The sequence below is a fragment of the Pteropus alecto genome, unplaced genomic scaffold (genome assembly GCF_000325575.1).
Source record: "Pteropus alecto unplaced genomic scaffold, ASM32557v1 scaffold359, whole genome shotgun sequence".
Taxonomy (NCBI): Eukaryota; Metazoa; Chordata; class Mammalia; order Chiroptera; family Pteropodidae; genus Pteropus; species Pteropus alecto.
The window spans coordinates 2313859-2332178 of record NW_006443119.1 but is presented as its reverse complement, the minus strand read 5'-3'; the positions used below and the strand labels follow the sequence as shown (position 1 = coordinate 2332178).

General features: G+C 46.0%; 1 protein-coding gene and 1 non-coding gene across 7 annotated transcripts in view; both read right to left on the bottom strand.

The window, feature by feature from the left end:
• PLEKHA6 (pleckstrin homology domain containing A6) overlaps window positions 1-18320 on the bottom strand; it is a 135072-nt gene that overhangs the window by 49568 nt on the left and 67184 nt on the right. The window contains exon 1 of one of the 6 annotated variants that reach the window (XM_025040529.1): window positions 4609-4650. The exons of the other annotated variants lie outside the window; for them this stretch is intronic. The gene's annotated coding sequence lies outside the window, so the exon portion shown is untranslated. Of the gene's footprint in view, window positions 1-4608; window positions 4651-18320 lie in introns of those variants that run through there. 6 annotated transcript variants of the gene reach the window in all.
• On the bottom strand, window positions 7168-7286 carry LOC112471837. Its single transcript, XR_003043441.1, has one exon. It is a non-coding gene; the product is annotated as a 5S ribosomal RNA (ribosomal RNA).

Here is an 18320-nt window from a genome sequence, read left to right as displayed (position 1 = left end):
CTTCATTCCTAGCTCAGCAGATTTGGTCTTGGTGTCCTACAGAGAGCAGTGACCCCATTCCGCCCCAGAGGAAGGAATTTTACAAAGTAAGTGTTTGTATGAAGCTGGGCTGATGTGCCTCCTTCCACACCCTCAAAAGCTACAAATGCCTTCTTGGTTCCCAGTCTGGCAATTTGCGAGGGTCAAGCTCTTCTGTGCCTTGGTTTCCTCATTTTAAGAATGAACAATGGTAATAAGTGATGCCTTGTTCAGCAGACAACAGAAATTTCCTATCAGACTAGACGGCAGAGGAAGGAAGGTGATGATGCTATGAGGGGCTACAGAACCAAGGGAAAAATTAAACTCCTGTGCATGGTATCTGGTCCTTGCGTTGGGAGCAAGGCAAGGCCCACTTCAGAGTCAGGGAAGCTGAGGTGCACTGCCCCAGCTAAAGTGGCAGGAGAAACAAGTCAAAGTTCCCATCTCCTTAGTTATCCTCAGTCCCTTCAATCTGCCCAACATGAGCTCCTTGTCTCCAGGAAAGAAGAGGAAGAGAGCTTCATGATTCGAGATGATTCCAGCTCCACAGTTGCTGCAAGGACACAGGAATGGAAGCCACAGACTCACTTGTAAGTCTTGGGGGCACAGGTCTGGGGACTGTGTGTGATACAGGGTAGGAGTACTGCCTAGGTGCAGATGTGTGGCGGGACAGCCACATACACACTGCTTACAGCCTGGCCTTCTTTGTCACTGTGCCCTGGCCAGGACCTCACACCCAGAAGGAACTGAACGGCTATGTGATGGAGTGGATGTAGAGGCAGGCCAGTAATCTAAACACGGTGGGAGGACGGGATATGACTGCTTTAGGACATTGCATGAGAGAGGCAGGGAGCTCAGCCTCACATCCCTCTCACTGGATCCCACGGGCAGGTTCCATCTGCTCTACAGCCCCTCCTCTCCCTGCCCCCTCCCTACTGGCCAGCCAGACTCTGATAAGAGGCTACAAAGCAGAGGCTTTGTCTAGGGAAGAGGAGAGCAATAAATCAATGGGAGCGGGAGAGCAGGAGCCTGGGTGACTGCTTCTGGAGGAAGGAGCCCCTACTTTGGAGAGTTGCGTGGGGTGAAGGTGCAGAGGCAGGTGAGATGGCAGCAAAGCTCTGGGGAAGCATTCTTCACCAACCCAGGGGACGAGTCTGCCCCTGTGCCCCCGGGGAGGCTCAGCTGCTTATCCTTCCTGGACTGGGAATAATGGACCAGCAAAGACACATGAATTGTGGGAAATTCTCAACACCTCCTTCTCTAGGACTGAGGAGTCTGAAACTTCCCATGTACTTGGGGAGCTTGCCAAGAGTTCCAAGGGCAGAAGAATGTCCCAGAGTGCTGATGCTGTAGGAAGGATCCGAAAGGAGCTTGGGGACAAGGTCCCCAGTGGAACCAGCCAGAAAACAGCTCTACCCACAGAGAAGCCATCTCCCCCTCTGTGGACTGGGGACAATCATCGTGATCTCCTCCGACATTTCAGAACAGAAGAGTGAGGTCTGGAAGGGAAAGGATTTGGAGAACGTTTGCAGAAAGCTGTTCAACGAAGACAAAGAATGCGTCAAGTGTGGATTATCCTTAAGGAAAGGGGGGAGGGGTCTCTGCGGCTGCGCAGTACTGATCTTTCACCTTTCTGGGTCTTAGTTTCCACATATAACATGAAGTCGTACTGGAGTAGCTGGGAGGATTAAACAAGATCACATATTGAAAGCATCTGGGAGAATGCTCGACACATGATAGTTGCCCAGTAAGTGGCTGCTGTTATAATCATTAATAAAATAAAGGAATAAAATAAAATGGGTAGCACTAGCCCAAATCTGTCCCATCCGATTTAGTAGCCATTAATCATATGTAGATATTTACATTTAATTCATTAAAATTAAACAAAATTAAAATGTCAGTTCCTCAGTCATACCAGCCACACTTGAACAGCCATAGCGGTCACCGCGTTGCACAGAGCGGTTGCAGCACATTCCACATGTAGAACAGTCTACGGCAGTGCTGAGCTGGATGTTCTCTAAGCCACCTTCCGGTGCTAACATTTTTGGATTCTATGGAATACTTAACTCCAAACCAGTTTGTCTTCCACCAGCTGTGTCCTCAGTGTCCTCAGGGAATACAAGTACCCTTACAGTCCTCAGCTAAACCAAAAAGAAGGGGAACTCTGTCGCCAAGAACAATAACAAAAAAATTAAAAATCTAAAACCAAATGATACACTTCAAAGTCCAATCAAAACTAATTTGGATAACCCATCATTTTTAAATATACGTATTAAGACTCCCCTCCTGGGTTGGAAAATATTGTTACTAGCAGCCCTACTGGGGGCGGGGACAAAGTGGGCATTTGGGAAAGGGTATATAGTGCAGCTCGAGGAAGCCTGGAGAGGAGAGTAGGAAAAGGCGAAAGAGTTCCTGCCTTCCTTTTCCTTCTTGGATCGGCCAACTTCTGGCTGAGGCTGGAGGGAGGAAGAGGAAAGAGGTGGTCTGTAGGGTCTTCCGGTTCAGAGCAAGAGGAGCCAGCACAGGGAGAAGAGAGAGAGATGCTGCCACCAAGAACAGCAGGCTTAGGAGTCCTCTGACCCCCACAGCTGCCCTGTCCCCACCCCTACCCATCCAGATCTGATGGATCCTGTGCTAACCAATGGCACAAGAAGCAGGTGCCAGAGCGTGTCCATTGGCAAGCATGGCTTAAAGAGGGGAGAGAAGATCTCAGAGGGATGGAAGGGCTGCTCCCAGGCCAAGACCCCTGCCTGGAGCCCAGGCAAGGGAAAGATGGAGCCTGGGGAGGAAGGACGAAAGAGGGAGGGGGAGGAAGGACGGGAATCAGGTAAGAGACACTGCTGCTCCCTCCCCTGTCCTCTGTCATGCAGTAGCCTTGAAGGATGACTGGGCAGGGAAGCTGTGACAAGGAGGAACAGAATACTTTGTGAGGCCAGCAGAGAGGAGAAAAAGGAAAGGGATGCTACGCTGCTCCTAGCCAGGATAGAAGCCAGTCTTGGTGACACCTGAATAACAGGTGCATCTGCCTACACCTGTTGGAGCATATGAACAACTATTCTGCTACTGCAACTTCTGGCTAGGCCTGGGAATAGCACAAGCTACATAATTCACAGGGCCCAGTGCAAAACAAAAATGCAGGGCTCCTTGCAAATTAAAACTTTCAGGATGGCGACAGCAGACTGCTACAACAAGCCTTTCTGAGCACGTGGGGTGACTGTGCAGGCTGCATGCCCATGAAGCCCACGCTGCCAGGGAGCCCAACTCCTCTGTGTGCTTCTCCTGGGAGGGTAACGACAGAGGTGGCTCGTCACATTTGTGGCTAACTCGCAATATAAGGCAGAGCATGACGAGTGGCCCCACTCCTGTCCCCGTCTACTCCCACCCCTTCCTTGGCTCACATGCCCAGAAACTTGGCTGTTTTGTTCTTGCCCTGTGGCTCTCGGGCTGGCACCTCCCCCTTGCTGTGCCTGGTTTCTGTTTGCCTGAGGGCAGCCCAGACAGAGGAAGCACCAGGGGGCGGGGTGGGGGCGGGGAGGAGGGGGTTGCTTTATCTCTCAAATCTGCCTTCAAGACTGGCATGAAGAGCACTGTATTCCTACCGGACAGACCCCTCCAGGGCCACCTAACATCACCATTATGTCATCAAACCTTTTCCCTCTCGAGAAAGAGGCAGAGGACAAAAGGGCTCCTGGCTGAGAGGGGGGTAAAGTCAACATTTTTGCGTTGGAGACTAATTGTGCTCTCATATTTTGTGCATGTGTGAGTACACAGACACACAGACACACAGACACACACACAGACACACACACACACACACACACAGAAATAGCATCAGCTGAGAAAAGTCAGTCTGACCCACCTCCTGCAACAGAGCTAAGGAGCTGTCACCCACATTCCCTGCAAAAGTCCGACTTGCCATGATAAGGTGCCAGATCAAAGAGCACAAATGTTTTGGAGGTTGAGAGAATGAAGGACCTGAATGGGAAGTTCAGGGACGGGGACAACAAATACCCGAATCCAAAAGATTGGTTGTCTTCCTAGATTTCAGCTTTACTCCCAAATGACAACTTTGTCTTCTTAATGAGTTAAGAGTTCTCCCCACAACTCTCTGCATGCCCCCACCCCGCCCGTTATGTCTACCGTCCATCTCTCCACACCCAAGTGAAAAGGACAAAAGACAAGACACTGCTGTCCCAGTCTCCTTTGGCTGTGCCCGCTCCACCCTCCTTCCTCGGCGGGGCCCACGCGCTTCTGCCCAGAGCTCTGGAGACAATGGCTCAGAAAAGAGGAAGAGCAGCGGCTGCAGCTTTGTGTGCAGGGCGGCCACACAAAACCGCTGTCTCTGCATCAGATGGACAAGGTCGTTACTCCGGCCTCTGTGCCAAGTAGTTCACCTCCTCAGGCTAAAACAACTCTGGAGGTTTCTAGTAAACAGGAATGACACGGAACTCTGGCCCCGAGCTGAGAATTTGTATCCGATTATAACAAAAGCTCACTCTAGCTGATGGAATGGGCATATCTAGTGTTCCTACCTGTTCCAGAGCCACCCAGACAAACATGCAGCGGACAGATACCCAACCACTCACTCACCGGGGCTCCTCTGTGGTCCCCTCTGCTCTCACCTGACTCCTTTCACACTCAGGAACAGGGAAAAGGTTTCCCTTTAATACTCACCAGGTCCCTGGTGGGTAGCAATCATTAACAGCCACACATGCTGACTGGCCTTAACCCCTTCAGCGCTGAGTTGCCTCCAGCTAGCTGATGGACTGCCCTGTGCCCTCTTCCCAGCCCCAAGGAAGCAGCGACTCCCACCTTGATGCCATGTACCTGAGTAATGCGTTGCCTCCCATGTGCAGAGGAAGCCCTCTAGTCCCACCCTGGCCGCCCCGCCTGATTGGAGCACACTTGCAACCTGAGGCGCTTGGCTCTGGCACGATGCCCAATTGGATGAGCCCACATTATGAAATATTTGCTTTGCGGGCCAATAGAGAAGCTGGGATTTTGGGGAGGGGTGATATTTTTATTTATTCCTGGAGGAAGGAGAACAGACAAAGGTAGTCATAGCATCCCCAGCCTGGAGACGAGAAGCAGTGGGAAGGTGGGCTTCGTGTCGGTGTGAGCACCTCTCAGTGCTCTGTCCAGGTTCCGTGTACAAACCTTGAAGACTGCTAAGCAATTTCAGCTCCTGGTTATTTAGCTAGAGGGTTTCTTTGCCTTAATAACTGCCCACCTCACTCAGGAGTTTGGAGAGTGGAACTAATTGTAAAAACTAATTGTAATAGGAAGAAGGGAAACACCTTGACAGGTAAAGGCTGCTTGTGTCTACATAAACTATGTGGCCACAGGTGGTCTTTGTATTTCAAAGTAGCAGAAATCATTTTTGCATCTTTGCAGGATGCAGATGAAAGGTGGGCAGGAATAATTAGAGACAGATCCCCTCTTTATCCCTTTAAAAATAGGCAGCTGATTTGGGAAAATCTAAATCCAGCATAAAAGTATCTATATGTAGGACACATGCAAATCTATGCAGATATGTGCAAATGAGCAGCTCCAGGCTCTTCAGGGTTAGTCCTTGCCAGGATTTTTCTAGCTGGAGCAAGAAATCAGGTAGCCCACATAAGAGCATCTCACTAGAGCATAAAGATATCAGTAGAGAAAACATTAAGAGCTCAATAAACATATTTATTGCGCATTTACTACATATGAAGCTTTTAAGTGCAGTCTAGTAGGGATTTTAAACCATGATCATAAACACAGTAGGATATACAGGAGAATGCAAATGCCCTCATTCTACACAGCCACAATTAGTATCCCCTTCTCCTTTCAAGTCCCAGTGGGTAATGGGGCTGTTCCACCTCTGGCCAGCCTGCGTCTAGTCGCCAGCGCCTCTTCCTTATCACCCCTGGTTCCTGTTTGTCTATCAGTAGTCCAGCCACTGTGGCTCAGGACTCACGCTTAAACCAGCCAGGGGCCTTATCTTATCTCCTGGGCTGCCTTCCCAGTGGCCTGATGGCTGGTTGGCCCTGGTCTCTTAAAGGGGCTGCACTGCATTGCCACCAATTTCATTCACTCAAAAAAGATACCCCAAAAACCTAGGGGAGCACTGCCTGCGGAAGGTCAGATTCACCATACCACCCCCTCCTCTCACACGCTTTATAGCCACAGCTGTCTGCAAGTCTGCTAATGAAATGCCTTATTGACTCAAAACAGGGAAAGATGCTAATGTTTTACATGCCATTTTAAATGCTTATCATATCATGCAAATACCCTGCACCTCAGTATTTCCAGGCTCCTGCTCTGTTAAATTGAACTTTTTAAAGGGCCTCAGGATACAAAATTGATATTAAAAAAATCAGTTGCATCTCTATATACTAACAGCAAACAATTAAAAATTTAAAATTTAAAAACATCACAATAGCGTAAAAAATATGAAATACTTAGGAATAAATCTGACAAAAGATATGCAAGGTCTATACACTAAAAACTACAAAATATTGCTGAGAGAAATTAAATAGCATCCAAATAAAGGGGAAAATATACTGTTTGCATGAACCAGAAGACTCAAAAAAAACTGACAAGTTGATTCTGAAATTCATGTGGAAATGCAAAGGACCTATAATAAACAAAACTGAAAAAGAAGAATAAAAGTGGAAGATAGATTAGTTGACATCGAGACTTCTTATAAAGCTATGGTACTCAAGATAATGTGGCATCAACATAAAGATAAATGTTAGATAAATGGAACAGAAGTGTCCAGCAATAAATCCTGCATGTATGGTCAATTGATTTTCAACAAAGTAATATTCCATTGTACATATGAACCATATTTTCTTTATCCAATCGTCTGTTGATGGGCATTTAGGTTGCTTCCATATCTTGGCTATTGTAAATTGTGCTGCCATGAATATTGGAGTGCATAGATCTTTACAAATTATTGTTTTGGTTTTCTTTGGATAAATACCCAGAAATACCCGGCAATTCAGTGAGGGAATGACATCCTTCTCAATACATGGTGCTGGAAAAACGGGATATCCACATCCTAAAACAAAACAAAATAAAACAAAAAACTCTTGATCCTACTACCATTAAAAAGTTAACTCGAGAGTAGGAAGAATCAACATCAGGTTTTTTGTTTTGTTTGTTTTTTAATGCCTACAGCACCAGGTATTCCTAGGTGGTCTCCCATCCAAGTACTAACCAGGTCCAATCCTGCTTGGCTTCCGAGATCAGACGAGATCGGGCACATTCAGGATGGCATGGCCGTAGACTCAACATTATTAAAAGGGCCATACTACCCAAAGCAATCTATAGATTCAATGCAATCTCTATCAAAATACCAATGGCATTTTTCAGAGAGCTAGAACGAATAATCCTAAAATTTATATGGAGCCATAAAAACCCTGAATAGCCATGGCAGTCTTGAGAAAGAAGAACGAAGTTGGAGGTATCACACTGTCTGATATCAAACTATACTACAAGGCTACAGTAATCAAAACAGCATGGTACTGGCATAAAAACAGATACATTGATCAATGGAACGGAATAGAGAGCTCAGAAATAAATCCACGCCTATATGCTTACTTAATATATGACAAAGGAGGTAAGAATATACAATGGGGTAAAGACAGTCTATTCAATAAATGGTGTTGGGAAAATTGGACAAATACATGCAGAAAAAAGAAGCTGGACCACCTTCTTACATCGTATACAAGAATAGATTCAAAATGGATTAAAGACTTCAATATAAGACCTGAAACCATAAAACTTCTAGAAGAAAACATAGGCAGTAAACTCTCTGATATTACTAACAGGAATTTCTTTTCAGATATATCTCCTCAGGCAAGGGAAACAAAAGGAAAAATAAACAAATGGGACTACATCAAACTAAAAAGTTTTTGTACAGCAAAGGAAACCATCAACCAAACAAAAAGACAACCAACTGTTTGGGAGAAGATATTTGCTAATGATACATCTGTAAGGGGTTAATATCCAAAATTTATAAAGAACTTATACAACTCAGCAACAACAACAAAAAACAAACAATCCAATTAAAAAATGGGCAGAAGACCTGAACAGATACTTCTCCAAAGAGGAAATACAGATGGCTAATAGACGTATGAAAAGATGCTCAAGGTCGCTAATCATCAGAGAAATGCAAATTAAGACCACAATGAGATTATCACCTCATACCAGTCAGAATGGCTATCATCAATAAATCAAAAAACAGCAAGTGTTGGCGAGGATATGGAGAAAAGGGAACCCTCATACATTGTTGGTGGGATTGAAAGTTGGTACAGCCGCTATGGAAAACGGTATGGAGGTTTCTCAAAAAATTAAAAATGGATATACCTTTTTACTCAGCAATTGCACTTCTGGGTATTTATCCAAAGAAAACCAAACAATAATTTGTAAAGATCTATGCACTCCAATATTCATGGCAGCACAATTTACAATAGCCAAGATATGGAAGCGACCTAAATGCCCATCAACAGACGATTGGATAAAGAAAATATGGTTCATATGTACAATGGAGTATTACTCAGCCATTTAAAACAATGAAATCTTACCATGTGCAACGACATGTATGGTCCTAGAGGTTATTATGCTGAGTGAAATAAGTCAGACAGAGAAAGATAAATACCATATGATTTCACTTACATGCGGTACCTAAGGAACAAAAAGAACAAACTAATCAAAAACAAACTCACAAATATAGTGGATAATTTGGTGATGGACAGAGGGGCGAGGGTCGTGAGGTGGGGAGAATGGGGTGAAGGGTTAAAGAAGTACAAATTAGTAGTTGATAGTTGGGCACGGGGAGCATGGCAGAGGGAATGCAGTTAGCATTAATATGATGGCTAAGTGGAAGGACAGGGAAGGGAGGGAGCAATTGGGGGATCATTTTGTGAACATTATAGCTGTCTACTGTATCCTTGAAACTAATTTAAATAAATGAATTTATTTTAAAAAATTAACTCAAAATAGACTGACCTAAATGTAAGAGCTACAACTACAAGATTTCTAGTAGCGAACACAAGGGGAAACCTTAGTGACTCTGGGTTTGGCAAAGATTTCTTAAATATGATACAAAATGCACCAACAATAAAGAAAAAAATCAATAAACTGAACTTTATCAAAATAAAAAAAAACTGCTCTTGCTGCTGTAACAAAAATGAAAAGGGTAAGCCATAAACTGAAGGAAAGGATTTGCAAAACACATAACCAATATAAGACTTTTATCTAGCATGTATAAAGAACTCTTACAACTCAATATTAAGATGGCAAGCAACACAATAAAGGCAAAAGATTTAAACAGACATTCTGCCAAAGAAGGTAGATGATGTCAAAGTGCATGAAAAGATGCTCAGCATCGTTAGTCATTAGAAAAATGCAAATACAAAATGAGAAAACACTACACACACCCACTAGAAAAGCTACAATGAAGACTAACCATACCAAGTGTTGACATAAATGCAGGTGACCTGAAACTCAGACACCGCTAGTGAGAATGTAAGTGGGACAGCCACTTTGGAAAATTTGGCAGTTTTTTAAAAAAGTTAAACATAAAAAGTTACCAGACAACCCATTGATTCTTCCAGGTATTTACCTGAAAAAATGAAAACACATGTCCACACAGATTTGTACACAAATGTTCATTGCAGCTGCTTTGTAAGACCCCAAACTGAAAATACCCAAATCTCTATTAACAGTGAGTACAATGTATGTGTCACATTCATACCACAGAATCTGCCTCCACAATAAGAACAAATGAATTATTGATCTACACAACATGGATGCATCTCGAAATAATTATGCTGAGTGAAAGAAGCCAGATCTTCCCTCCCAATAAAAGTGTATATGTATTATTCCATTATATACAATTCTAAAAAATACAAACTAATCTAGAGCGGCAAAAGTAGATCAGAGGTTGCATGAGGATGCGGTGGATAGAGGAATTTCAAAGAGGCAGGAAGAAACTTTGGGGACTGATGGATATATGTGCGGTATCTTAATTGTGGTTATAGTTTCACAAAATACATCAATTTTTATCCTTTAAATATATGGAGTTTATCATAAACCGATTATATATTAATAAAGCTATCAACAAAAAAAAAAGAAAAGAAAAGCCTTCAGTGAAAACAAAATAAAACTACTCTTGGGCCCCACCCATTACGTTTTACACTGATGGAATGTGGTGAGTAGGTGGGGGACGGGAAGGGGCTCCAGCTTTCCCAAGCGAGTTGTTTTAGTCTGACGGAAATGCTGGTTAAAGACAGGGATGGATATAGACCCTGAATGACCCTGGATTCCTCTCATGGATTTAGGTCAAATAATGTGGCATACCCGAGTGTGATCTTTATAGAAATAAAGGATTGGGGGCAGGGGGAGGTAGATAGGAGTAGGGGGGTCAAATATTTGGTGACGAAAGGAAATTTATCTTTGGTTGGTGAACACACAATGCAATATATATATACGACATATTGTTGAATTGTACACTTGTAACTTATTAACCAATGTCACTCCAACAATTTTAATTTTAAAAAGTGAAAAAATAATGAAGGATTATTTGCTTTATGACAGAAGGGATAATATCGAGTAAAACCCTCACAGTTTGCAAAGCACTCCCGTCATTATCTCATTGGATTCTGTTATGGTTCTAGGAGGTAGGCAGAAAAAGTATTAACATTTTCATTAAAAAAAAAAACAAAAACAAAAAAACCCTGAAGCTTAAAGAGGTAAAGGGTCTTGGCTAAAGTAACCCAGCTCCCACCTGGGAGGCAAGGCTGAACCCGCGGTCAGTCCACAGCTCTTTGCTGCTAATACATGACCTGCCCCCGAGGACTGGGTAACACGCCTGCCTGAGTCCCTCGGCCCTGGCTCTGTCCCAGAGCCATGGAACATGGATCAGCACTGTGCTGCTCACCCAGCGCTGGGCAGATGCTCTTGGACAGAGGCCAGTGACAGACCTGGAAGGGGCTCTCAGGATGGATAAAAATGGGTAGATCTAGGGTCAGGATAGGTTTAATCAAGAACGATGCAATGTTAAGACAGGGGAAGACTGGTAGACATGAGGGGATCCAAGGATCTAATTAGATCACACATTTGATGAGAAAAGAGGTGGGGAAATCCAACCAAACACCACTCCCGAGGCAGGAAGTCTGGTGGGTGTGGAAGCAGCTGGAAGCAGTTAGAAGGCTCCAGGCCAGAGACCCGCCTGGGCTCCACGCCTCGGAACCCCTCCTCTCCCTGCTGTTCTCCCGGTCCCATCGCCTCCCTCCTTCTCCACTCTGGCCGGGGCGCAGCAACAGTGCTGGCTGGGAGCCCCACCGCCCTCCCTGCCTTGTTCTGAGGACAGGATGACGGGAAGAGGAGAAAACCCACCCTGCAGGGCCTGGGGACACAACATGTTAAGTGGCACCAGAAAACTCAGCAACCAAGATTGATGACCCTTGAATGCAATTTTTTTGAAACAAAAATTAATGCAAAAACCCATAATGAATGAAACATTTTCAATAAAGACTGGATCTGTATCACTGAATTTGAACTTCCCTTTTGCTTGCAGCTCCGACATGGCTTGGAGTGGCACTGGTACTGATCCCGTCTTTATTGAAAATGTTGATGTTTTGTTCTTCATGAAATTTTTGCACTGACTTTGTTTTTAATATTGCATTAAAATCATGTGGCAGACCTGAATATAGCCTTTCTAAAAATAAAGGATTATTTATTTTATGACGGAAGAGAACATATCAAGTAAAACCCTTAATGGTTCACAAAGCACTCTCATCACGATTTCATTTGATTATTTTATGGTCCTATGAGGTAGGCAGAAAAATGTTATTTATCTCCATTACTGAGTTTATTGGCACCCTCTTAAATTGTGAGCCTGGGGAGAGTGCTTCAATCACCTCACCCTAGTCGACCCTGCTCAGGGATGAGGCCGGGGGAGTGGGAGGGAGATGGGAAGGCTGGACAAGGCCCAGAAGGGACCAGGGAGCATTCTGCACTCTTCAAAAACCCTCAGTGCATGAATAGCAAAGAAAGGCTGAGGAACACTTCCAGATTTAAGGGGAGTGGAGATATGGTCTTGGATTAGATTCTAATGACATTATGAGGGCCACTGGGGACTATAAAGTAGTTAATAGTATTGTATCAATGTTATGTTTTCTGAATTTGTTAATTGTACTGTGGTTATACAAGAGAATATCCTTGTTTTTAAAAGGCGGGGGTGGGGGGGGGAGATGAAGACAGCCCAGAGGGTGACAGCTGCCTGAGAGCTACAGTAAGCCAGGCTCTCTCCCACCATCTCTCCTGCTAACCCAGGCAATCCCAAGAAAGAACAGTAGGAAATAGTGATGGCAGGAAGTCTTGTCCAAAGACTGGGTATTGGAGGGCTGGTTGAACATTTTCCTCTTGAAACAAGAATTAACCTTGAATTCCCGGATCACTCCTCACTCTCCCCAGGAAGACTTGACAACTGGCACAGGAAAGAAAAGGAATTAACACCCACCTAAGCCATGACACTAGCAAATTCTCTGCTTAACCTCCAGGAGACAGGTACTGCTGTCCTGGCTAATAGGGGAGAAACCTGAGGGTCAAGTAAGTAGCCCAAGGCTACACAGTCAGGAAGTGGGAGAGCTGGGATTAGAGGCCAGGACACAGTCCAGAGCCAGCTCTCTTCCCACTTCATATTAGTTGTGCAACTCAAAATTCTCTTCTCATGCATCACCCTACAAGCTAATCCTTTAGTTTATTTTTACTAAATTGAATCTGCATTGGCCTTGAAATTTTTGGCTCTGAAGTCAGACTGCCCCAGTTTGAATACTGGCTCCAACAGTTCCTACCTAAAGGGCTTTGGGTGAGTGATTTAACCTCTCTGTGCTTTCTGGGCTTTTCATAGGATTAAATGAGATTATATAAATAGAGATTTCAAGAGAGGTCCTAGCACTTAGTAAATGTTCAATAAATGCCAGTAATAATTATTATCTGTCTGCCTCTCCCTTGGACTCTTCACTCATGAGAAGCAGCGGCCTGAAATCGACTATAAACCCCCTCAACACTTTGACACGGGAAGATGGATGCTTAATAATTGCTCCGAAATAAGTTATCCATCAAGGTGGCGCTTAGAAATTCCTAAACACGGTTTGTAATATGCCTTTTAGCCCCCACCTACTTCCTTTTCCTGAGGAGCCAGAAAAATCAACATCCGAGAAGCTCAAGTAGGAGGGAGGTCAGCCCTTAGCACACTTTGAACAGGAGGCAGAATTTCTTTTTCTGTGTCTATCACACTTGAAGTTAAAAAGCAAGTCAGTTCTAGGGGTTACATCAGTAGGCAGAAGTTGTTAACCGAGAAGCACCAAGTTCTAATGCTTGCGCTGCACCCATCCAGCTGCATAACATGGACAAGTGCTTGCTACTTGGGACTTGCTGGACGTGAGACAGGGACTCACGTGCCCCTAGAGTGAATGAGAGGACAAAAGAGGCCACTGAGCCCTGAGTAGTTCAGGTTCTTCTGGAAAGCCCCTCTCTAAGGCTAATTTCCCACCTGGAGCCCTCTGCCCATCTTAGAGATCTGGGTACATCTGGGGAGGACCCAAAGCATGAGAAGGAAAACATATCAGCAGATTAGGAGAGTAGGGTGCTGAAGAGGGGCAGGTCAAGGGCAGAGTGTCAAAGGTCAAGCAGCAGTCAGATTTAGCCACGATGGTCCTTCTGTAACAAAGGTAATTTTCTAACTATAAAGAGAAACTCAAGAAGCCCCAAACCACACACAAGCGTGACACAGAAGACACCAGGGGAGTGTGTGTAGAGGAGAGGGCTGTGTGGCGTGGCAGTGAGGGACAGAGGGAGAGTGAGTGCATGCTCAGGCACATGCATGCAGGGGCAGAGCCAGGTCTTGTGAGGCCTAAAGCTTATACAATTTTCTTGGGGGGCAGGGGGGGTCTTCACTGAGAGAAAGACTACAAATACAAATTAGATCAGGCCTTGGAGAGGCCGATGCAGGGGAAGGAGCCTTAAGCTAAGGTGCCTTGCTTCATGTAGGCTGGCCGCCGCCCGTCGGGATCCCTGAACACCGGCCGACACACACCTGCGTCTGTCTGGACCCCTGGTTTCTGCCTCAGCACTTCTCTTGCCCTTTGCATCGTGCTTTGCACGACCTTATTTGTCTTCACGGCAGAGAGCGCAAAGTAGAGCCCCCCACAACTTGGAATTGAATTCCTCCCTCCTCAGCGCAATGTGTATTTGGAGTTTGAGCCACTTCTCCGCCCTGTCGGATGCACTGCACATCATCACCACCATCAGGGCCCAGGCCCTCCCCACCCAACCCACTTTGCGGCAGGTAGCCCCACCTTCCCGGAAGGGCATTGCAGGGGCCCTTCAAGCTGCCAGAGGGGTGAAACCACAGCTCCCCTCACCCACGCCTGGCCCCTTGCATTCCAGCCATGCGCCCAGAGTTTGACCTTCTCTGTGGCTGGCTGCAGATGTGTTCAATGTTACAGAAATAGCCCAGCTCCTGGGCCCCTGCAGGCCCGCCCTCTCCTCCACTCAGAGACACCCCCACCCTCCAGGCTCCAGGGGAGTCAGGCAAGATCAGAGAGAAGTGTTCAGTTCTCCATTCCCCTCCCACACACCTCTCACAGAGCAGAGCAGAGTGGGGCCTGCCTCCCCACTCCTCCTTCCAGCCCCAGTCCTGCTCTGTGTCTGCCATTACAATGAGAGGTTTGGTAGAGTGAGGCATGCGAGAGGCATAAAGAAAAAGGTAGAGCATCATGAAGAGATGATACAATCTGACCCCTCACTTTGTCTTTGAGCAGCCAGCTCAAACCTCTGTCTTTTCATGCAAGGGGACGATTTTATAGTCACTGATTTGATACTAACCAAGACAGTTGACCTGGTCATCATCAGGAGCACAGGTGGAACGAGGGACAATAGATTCAACCATATTAGGAACGACTGAATTCAGAAACGATGATGAGCTTTTGGATACTGACTCCCTAGTGTCTGACAAAACAATAAAATCCTGTATGAAGGACATTACTGAAAGGATAGTTTTACCTACGGGCAAGGCAGGAGCCGGAATGGCTTTCAAGGTTCAGGTCATATGACCTTTCTACCCACAGGGAGTGGCAATGACACCACAGCCATGCCCTGGGCTCCCTTAGTCTCACTGCCTGCTACTCGTTAGGCCTTGCGCATCCCCATGGTCAGGTGGGGAAAGAACTGAACAGGAGAGCCTGGAGGTGTGTAAACGTTCCACACCAAACTCCTCTAGGCTTGAAGGCACAAGGAAGGCTAATGTGTGACAGATAGAAAATAATAACTACTTTCTAGAAACTGCCCCCAGGATCCGGATACCCACATAGTTACAGTGATGAAAGCCATGTTCCTAAAATCTGATGCCACTCTCTTGGTTACGGGGGTAGCTGCTGCTCTCAGCTCAGCCAAACCCATTGCCAGGGATGAGAATTGGAATTGAGAGAGAAAAGAGATCCATCCTCTCCAGGTGATGTGCACACAAGGGAGTTGCTAGAGACCGTCTTCTCTACCACGAAGTTGAGAGGCCTCTGCAGTGAGAGCAAAGATGGAAACCAGCAGGAGAGGAACAAAACAACAAGACCACACTTGAGGCACTCGGCTTCTTCGTTCTAGTTTGTTCCTGTGGTCCAGCCATTTCTCTGACCCTTACCGTAAAAATCCCTTTGGGGCTTAAGCTGCTATGAGCAGTTTCAGTAACATGAACTCAGAAGTCCTAACTATACCAGAAAGAGGGAGAAGATGACCAAGATGACTTCTGGAGGACCCAACGTCTCATCAACTCTTCACGCATGGTTGGCATGAGGAGGAAGAGGAGAGTGGAAAGAAGAAGGAACAGGACTGGGAGGTTTGCCCAAGGACAATAGAAAACAGTGATGGGAGACCTCAGCTGGTCTAGAGATCAGGCCATCTGAGAGGATAGGGTGAAGGTAAAGGTCAGAGAACGCAGATTAGTTTACTACCGCCTAGTTTAGAAAAGCTCCTAGGACGGTTAGGAGGGAGCTGGCAACGGAAGAAGTGGGGAGCTAAGATCCCTAACGAAGGTGGCAGGTGAGCACTACTAATGGACAGGCTTGGGGAGTCCTGAGCCAACAAGCTGACACAGCTTCGAGACGTGTCCCACAGGACAGTCATTACTCAGGGGAATAAAAAACTTTGTGTTCTTCCTGCACTTTCTAAAGCAAACATGGGTCCTTTGCTGCCTTAGAGTCCCAGAGTTCTCAGGTCAAGGGGTCTAATCCGCCCCTCAGGCCTTCTTTAGAAAAACCTATTTCCCTTGCACCAATTTCATGAGCTATTGGTCCCTTTAAGAATATTTTCCACCATCTGTTCTCTGGGTGGCTGGAGCAGATGTTTCTTGTTCCTATGGTAACTAACCTACCACCTTTCCTAACAGGTGTCTTCCTAGCGAAGGACACAGCACAGGTCTCCCCGCTATGCTGCTTAGAGTTCACTGACGGCACACAGGAACACCATGGACGCGTGAGCCTGGATGTTGAGAGTTCAAATCTTACATGACCTAGAGATGACCCAGAAATGGCAGTTACCATCTGACAGCACGTAGAAGCGGGGGAGGGGTTATCTCTGCCATTGCCCACATCAGACTAATGTCCGTCAATAAAGGTAAAAAGCACATGGTGTATCTTTAGCAGATTGAATTAGCACTTCCCTTGACCTTTTTAACCTTTTTAGTGAAGACCAGTGAAACCTCTTAATTGAATTCTCCTTATTTCAAGCTGCATATCACTCTCATCTTTATCTGGGGTTCGTGGTCCTTCCAGACAGCCCTTCTCTCAAGACTGGTCCTTACTCAAGGCAAGATTTCTCTACCCAGGCAATGGGTAGGGAAGCAGGAAGCACTGTGCGTTCCATCAGATCTTCATGGAGGGTGAAGGGTGGAGTGGGAGGGTTCCCACTGTAGATGGTGCTTCTCTCACTAAACCCAACTTGACCCCATTGTTCTGGGCTCTCACAGCCCTCACAAAGCCTACTGGATTCTTCTTGAAGACACAAAGCTGACTGAACTTTAGCTTTCTCTCTCCTGAGGCTTTAGCTACTGGGATCCCGGAAGTCAATGTATAAATAAATGAAACCTATCAGACGTGCAGAAAGTACCTTCCTCACCAGAGCTCCCCACCCCCACCTTCGACTGTCCTTCACTCACTCCTGGAGAGGTAAAGTGTGCCAAACCTCCTACGAAGAAGCCTGGTTCTAGAGCCTGGACGAGAATTATACTTATCGGCTGAATGGCATTAGGCAGCTTACTGACCCTGTTTGAGCCTTGGCTTCCTCATCCGTGACACGGGAATGCAAACAGGATTTTAGGAGGCAATGCAGAACTGCACTGCCTTAATAGCATTCCCAAATCCACAAACATCTGAAAATTGAAAGCTTCTTTCTAACTCAACTGGTGGCAGAACCCAACCTGACTTGACCTTAGTTAGCAGCAAAGTATGACCCGTACTGGCATGAGACTCTTTCCAGCCTTTAACTTATCCCATGTATGTGACTCTTTCAATAGGTCTTACTGCAGAAAAGTTAACATATTTGATTTGGTAGCTGCTGCAGACCCTGCTGAAGGTTTTCTGTAATACACGGTATGTGCACCATGTTACCATCCTGAGACCCACAGGCCCCAAGGTTTCAGATGACAAGTTGTGGAGCTGTCTCTGCTGCTCCTCCAGCCTCTGAAAACAGGGGTTTCAGGAGAGCCACCAGTTATTTAAACTAAAGATGTCGACAGCCACTCAAAGCACTTGCCTCATCACAATCTGGATCTCTTCTGGGTTCCTTGGATCTCTCCTGGGTCCCTGGGTTCCTGCAGCCTGGAGCCAGCTCCCTGGAACACAAGTTGGCATGGGGCAGGGGAGAGGATCCAAAGACCAGCCCAGCGGCCCTTAAGGATCTGCTGCTTTTCTACGCGAACAGAGCTGGCAGAGGCAGTGCATTGTTGTTATTAGCTTGGACTTCAGGTATAGACATGTCTGAAGATTCCTAACATACATGCCTCCCAACTCCCCGCCTCATTGGGCTTCCAGCCCTCTCTCCACCTCACCACTCCCCACAGCTTCATCAGTGCTACCTACTCCCTACATACGTTCCCAGGGGTATAACGAACGATTGAGCCTCAAGGTGTGCAAATGAGTGGAGGGTACCAAAGTCTGTGGGGAATTGGGCTAAAGAAAGGAAAAGATGCTCAATGCGAGGGAGATGATGAAGATGGAACGTTCTGGGGTGAGAAAGAAACACATCCGACACACGGTGGAACA